The sequence below is a fragment of the Equus quagga genome, chromosome 13 (assembly GCF_021613505.1).
Source record: "Equus quagga isolate Etosha38 chromosome 13, UCLA_HA_Equagga_1.0, whole genome shotgun sequence".
In the NCBI taxonomy this organism is placed as follows: Eukaryota; Metazoa; Chordata; class Mammalia; order Perissodactyla; family Equidae; genus Equus; species Equus quagga.
In genome coordinates, this window is record NC_060279.1 from 53,622,456 (window position 1) to 53,629,303 (window position 6,848).

The window sequence follows — 6,848 nt, forward strand, 5'->3', positions numbered from 1 at the left end:
AGTCTCTTCCTTAGTCTGAGTCAATGTGTTCTGTCCACCCCGGCCTGTCGCACTGGAAGGGTCCTCAGAGAATGTCTGGTCCTGCCATGTCCAGGTCGGAAAGGGAAACTGAGGCTGAGAGGGGGACATGGCTGCCGCAGCCCACACTCGAGTGAGGGGTGGCCCTGGTGAGGGGGCCCAGGCAGGGGTGGGTGGAGGGGGACGAGCAGGGCAGGGTACACAAGAGGTTCGGTGGACCCTCCTCTGTGCCGTGCGCTGGCAGGGAGGGGTTCTTGGAAGGGCCATCTGGATTCTCTCCCATCCAGTCTCATCTCATCTGCCCCTGAGGTCCCCCAGTCTCGGCCCAGACCAGCCCCTATCCTCATCTGTGATCCCCTGCCCAACGCAAAGCTGAGGACACACTTCCCCTTAAGCATCTGATCAATTCCACAAGCTTCCAGGACCCTTCCTCGGCAGGAGTTCCGCCCAGTGCTGGGGGAGCTCCCTGGCTGGGGGTTCCTGCAGCCCCTTCCCAACTCTGGCCCACCTCTCAGTCCCCCAGCACACACTGCGGTCCAGCTGGCCCAGAGAATCTTTGCAAGGCCCAGCTCCACCTGCGCTCTCCCTCTGCCAGCTCAGGCTCCAGGCCGCTCGGCCACGCCAGGGCCTTGGCCTGCTTTCGGGAGGTCTGCGGTCTGAGCCTTGGCCCGCTCCAGCTCCATCTCCCACTGCTCCCAGCCCTCATCTCCCGCTCCAGTCAGGCCGCCCCAGGGTTCCTCCTGACCTGAAGTGTGAGCCCTGGCCGGCCGTCACAGCACAGACGTCCCACCCAGCCTCAGCCCAAGCCAGCCTCCAGGAAGCCCTGCCCGAGAACAGCTGGCCGCCTGACTCCTGCTCCCATCCCTCCAGCTCCCATGGGGGTTGTTATCCCAGTGACTCCTGTGTGGGTCTGTCAGTCCTGACTCCCTCATTAGGGTGGGAGCTCCGTGAGCCGCCCTGGGCATCCCGCAGCCCACATGCTCATAAAGACAGGGACCGGGAGGTCATGGACCCCTCACCCCCAGAGCCTCTGTCCAGCCCAGCTCAGGTCTGGAGCCATCACGTGCACGGGGGCAAAGAGTCCAAGTCTTCAGATTCTAGTTCTGTCTCACTCTCCTGTCCAGCTGTGGACTCGCGGCTTCTCTCTCTGGGATGCAGCCTGGGGGCAGACGCACCGGGTCCTCCTCTCCCTAAGATTCTGTGACCTCCCTGGTTTGAGGGGCCTGCGATTGGGAGTTTCAGGCAAAGCTTTTGCCTCCTGCTGCCCCCTTGTGTCCATTTGTCTTACTGCAGGCCAGATGACAGACCCAAGCCCATTTTATTGGAGGGGAAGGAATAAAAAACAACAATCATAAAGAGGCTGACGGTGGCGAGGAACCGTCTTCTCTGTGATCCCAGGGTCTCATGAGCCACACGGGGACTCTTCCCCTGCCCTCATCCCAAGGAGTATCCCTCGAACAACTGCCTCGGACCCAGTCGACAGCCCAGTCCAAGTTCTTTGTGGAAATGTGTTGTCTGGATCCATGGTGGGGTGGGGAAGGGGGAGGTGGGGGAGGATGACCTCAGAAATGGGGGGGCAGGGAAGAAGGAGCCTCTGTGACAGCAAAGGAGAGCAAGGGCTGGGGCCCGGCCCCCCACCCTGCAGACCAGAGCCGGAAAGACACTCAGAGGACACACATTCAGTCCAGCGCATTGCAAAGTTGTCTTAAGAGAAGCCGCAGCTTTTCGTCCTAGCGACACCTTCCTCAGAGGCCCATACTGTAAACTCACATAAGCAGAGCTGCTGTGGAGGACGGTGAGGAGCTGGGGCGTTGCCAGGGGCCCCCAGAGCAAGCCTGCAGGGGCGAGGCTTAAAGGTCCTTCCACATGAGAGAGGTGGATCCAGGACTAGCAACAAAACGCAGGATTCAGAATCCAAGTGTTTAAAAGCACGATCAGGGTGCAAGGTGGGTGGGGAGAGCTGCAGGGGATGGGACCAGCCACGGTGTTCCCCTGGGAAGCGGCCATTTTAAGGAACCGTGACTTGGAAACTCCCTATGACTAGTGATGGGGAGAAAAGAAGAAAGAGGCTGGGCAGGCACCAGACAACGAGGAAGAGTGGGGAAGGACGCTGGCCCCTCCTTGTTCCTTCCCCAGCTTCCACGTCTGAAATCCAGGCCTCTTCGGAGCTCAGCTGGAAGGCCGCACCTCCTGCAGGAAGCCGTCCCTGGTCTCCTTGGTTGCATTTGATCCCCCTCTTTGTCCTCGGCCAGCCCCGTGCTCTCCCCTCAGCCGAATCTTCACCACACTCTGCCCCTGTAATTATAGCCGCTTGCATGTTGGGGAGGTATCTGGGTCAGGCAACACAGTATCCGAATCACTTATAAGGGGGAAAAAGTGCTTTGTGCATAGCGGACATCTGATTTATACATTTTAATCACCAGGCCCCGGGGGTGGGGGGGCACGAGGGGCACGGTAGGGGAGGAGAAGCTCCCGGGGACCAGCGCCGGAACGTGACCGGCCTCGGCGCATCTCAGACGGGATTTAGAATTGGGTTGCTCTGCGATTGCCCACTAGAGGGCGCTCCAGCCCCCAAATAAAGATGGAGAAGGATGCGCACGACTCCAAGGCCAGGGGCTGGGGTCCCCGCACCGGTCGCGGCTGCTCCGGCCTCGAGTCAGGGTGTCTGCGGGCCAGCCCTTCTCCTGGGGGAGCAGAGGCCAGGAAACCACCGACCACACTGCCTGGGGTTCGTGGCTGGAAAGGAAGGAGGAAGAAGCTGGGGGACTCGCAGGGTTACTAATTCCTGAACTGGGCGGTGCCGAGCGCTGGGCCGGGGTGTTCTGTGTTTTCCTAGACTCCGCATTTGTCTCTTTGGCGTCCATTAATCACAGGGCTGCACCAATGGCCAAAGTTGTTCACATCTCCCCTGCGATCCAGCTGTCACAGGTGCGCAAATATCAGATTGCCAACTCTCCAGCCAATCCCCAGTGCGTACCCTCACCCACCTCCTTGACGTCCTCACACCCCAAACCGATATTTCCCCTGCCCTCCATCACCAGCGCCAGGCACCAGACAACTAGGCACAGCCTCTAGGCCCCAAAGCCCGCTGGAGCTATTCTCGCTGGTCCATCCTCAGTTCTCTCCCCTGCCCGGCCTCGCATTTCCCACCGAGGCCCCGAGAAAGGCTGTGGCTTTGGCTTCCCCTTCTGCCCTGCGTGGTGTGGCATGGCCCCTTCTCTCAGGAAATGTAAGAAATAAATTATTCTTTAATGGCGTTGGCCTCTCCGTGCCATCACTCAGTCATCTACGTAAGTTAAGATCCCACAGGCACATCTTAACACAAGGAGGCAAGGACCTGTTCTGGCTCTGCTTTGCCACTGACTGGCTGTGGGGCCTGGACCCAATCACTTCACTTTCCTGGGCCCACTTCTCCATAAAAGGATGAAATTGGATCCTCTCTAACCCATTTTAAGATGCACCCAATCAAGAGAATGGGGGCTTCATCTGCTCTCTGCCTGTCATGTTGCCCTGAGGGGACCAGAGTCTTAGAAAATCTTCAGTTTCCTCGGTTAAACTGCCACACCCCAGGTCTTCCCCATGCCCATCTCCAAAGCCACCGCACACGACAGGGATGACACAGGCCAGCAGAGGGGCCAGGCCTTAAAAGGGCATGTTTAGTGCCTGTACGCCCATGTTCACAGCACACTGTTCACAACAGCCGAAAGCTGGAAACAGCCCGAATGTCCATCAAGGGATCAAGGGATAAAGAAATTGTGGTCTATCCATGCAGTGGAATATTATTCAGCCCTAGAAAGGAGTGAAGTACTGACACCTGCTACAATGTGGATGAACCTTGAAAACGTGCTGAGGCCACACGCACAAGGTCACATCCTGTAGATTCCATTTATATGAAATGTCGAGACGAGGCAAATCCACAGACGGAGAACGCAGACCAACGGTTACCGGAGGCAGGGGGATGGGGGACAGAGCGAAGCTGCCTGACAGGCACAGGGGTCCTTACGGGGGGATGAAAATGCTCGGCACTAGACAGAAATGATGGTTGCACAACACTGTGGAAGTACTAAGTGCCACAGCATTGTTCACTTTAGAATGGTGAATTTTACCTTATGCAAATTTCACCAAAAAAAAAAAAAGGACATTTCATACAACCTCTTTTCTGAAGTCACAGTATGAAAGCAGGCACGGGCGGGAGGTATATCGACTTCAGGATGGAGAGCACCTCGGGGAGGGCAGAAGAGAGATGGGAAAGGGGTTCACAGCTGTAACACCTCACGTGTTGAAATACAAAGTGAGCAGAGAAATGGGTGAAGGAGGTCAAAGGCACAAACTTTGTCATAACAGAAATAAGTCCTGGGAATGTGATGGACAGCCTGGCGACTAGTCTATAACACTGCTGAAACTTGCTAACAGAGTAAATCTTAAAAGTTCTCATCACAAGAAAAAACAGATTTGTAACTATGTGCAGCGACCGCTGTTGACTAGACTTATTGTGGTGATCATTTCGCAATATATACACTATTGTGGAAGATATACATCATATCATTCTGTTGTACAACTGAAACTAATGTAATATTGTATTATACCTCAATAAAAAAAGTGATCTGAATTTTAAAAAATCTAGTTGCCTGTTATATCTATGATTATCTATGTTTGAAATCTGCCATAATATAAAAGAAAAAAATGTTCAAGTAATTGTAAAAAAAAAGAAAAAAGAAGGAAGGAAGAAAGGGAGGGAGGGACTTCTGAGCACTTCCAAGCCCAGCTGAGCCTGCATGCGGTTTGCGGATCCTCCCAGGCCTCACAGAGGTAAAGGCCTCCTGCTGGGTGGTGGGCAATGGGTGACCAGTGGTCAGACCACAAGCTGACCACCAACAAGTGGCAACAGAAGGTGAGATCTGAAGCCACTGAGGTCGAGTGGAGGCTTTAGTCTGTCACCATGCGCCCAGCGAAAAGAGCGAAGAGCTGTGCAGAGAGCTGTCCCCCACCCCTCCGGTCCCCGCTAAGTCTGTCACGATGACACGACAGCAGTGGAAGCACAGAAAGACTGAGGGGGCGGACAAGAAAACACAAACAAGCACAAACCAGAAACTTCCCCAGGCTCACGAAGATTTTTGTTCCACTCCTTTACAGTCTCACACTGTTTCAGCAATAAGGGGAGTCAAGTCAGCCACGCCTCCCCCATGGCGCCCCATCAGGCTCCTCCAGCCCCTCCTGCGCACTTGGAACCCCCTTCCCCCGGAGGTTTGGTTTTGCACCTCAAGGGGAGCCCTTAGCCTGTAGCAGGTCCGAGGCCTCACTTGTTCTCCCTTCTCTGCCCCCCCTACTCCAGCTCCAAGGCCCCCCTGCTGCCCCCCTTCCCACAATCTTGGGGTTCCAATGCAGGTGGCTGCCAACCCCGAGGGAGGTGCAGTTCGCTCTGCTGCCCTCTCCACTTAGTGCTTTGGAGCAATTTCAGGGAGAAGGGGGAAGTCCCAACTGTGCGCTGCCAGGTTCTCAGCAAGACCTTCGAAAGCTTAAAAAGAATTCAGACTCACCAGCCGCTCCTCAGGCCTACTGGGAGAATGCGCAAGAACACAGGGCACCTGCACCTTTGAAGGTTCTTGGGGATGGACAAGTGGCACGTCGCTGTGTCCCATCCACTTTCCTCCCACTTAACTGAGGTTGCATTCGGTGACGTCTGAGAGGGTTTTCGGCTCTAACTCAGCACTGCTGTCTCCCAAAGGCATGGGGTGCGGGGACCAGCTGCCTCCCGGCACCTCCTCGCTGCGCTGCGCTGGGGGAGCTCCATGCCGGATGTGCACCACTGACCAGCAAGGCCTCTCCAGCACGCTGGCCCGGTGGAGCTGGCGGCCTCCCTCGGAGCCCCTGGGTGGCGCACCTGGCAGCTGCCAACGTGGGACGGCCAATGACGGGACCCGCACAGCAGGCAGGAGGCAGCATTGTCCATGCTTTTGGTGGCCGGAACGCAGAACGAGCCTCAGGTCAGGAGGGCTCGTGGCACTTGCCCATGGCTCTGCTAACTGCATCCCAGGAAGCTCTCTGGCTCAGCTGTCCTGTTCTCAACCTCAGGTAGAGACTTTTGTCCTTCAGCTCAGCAACTGCAGCAGAAGTGGCTAACAGTGGCCCGGCCCAGCAGCTCCATAAATACCTGTTAACATTGACCGTAGTCTGGGGCTGTACTCGTTTCCCATCGCTGCGTAACAAATTACCACCAATTACAGTGTGTGTAAAACCACACACACTTACCATCGCAGATCCAGAGGTCAGGAGTCAGGCACAGGGAGGCTGCGGTCCCACCTGGAACTGGGGTCCTCTTCCGAGCTCCCGCAGTTGGTCAGTTCAGACTTCCGTTCTCATGGATATAGCACTGGGGACCTCCTCTCCCGATGGTTGGGGGCTCTGCTCTCGGCTCCTGGAGGCTGCTCGCAGTTCCTCACCCAGGCCTCTCACAACACGGCAACTTGAGAAGGCCAGCAAGAGAACTCTCAGTTCTCCGTTCTTTTAATGGACCAACTGATCAGCTCAGGCCCACTCAGGCTATTACCTTTCACCGAAGGTCCATCGGGGATTTTAACGACATCACAAAATCGCTCCACTTTCGCTGCACCATGCCACCTACTCACAGCAGTGATGCCCCACCACACTCACAGGTCCTGCTCAACTCGGGGGCCGGGATTACAGGGGGTGAGGGGCGCTGGGGTCCTTTTAGACCTCTCCCTACCACATGGGCTTTGGAGTCAAGCCAGCACTTAGCCACACCCACTTTAACTAAAATCCACCAGCAGGGACCAGGATAAGCAAAAGCAAACTTAGAGAATCGAGTCAAG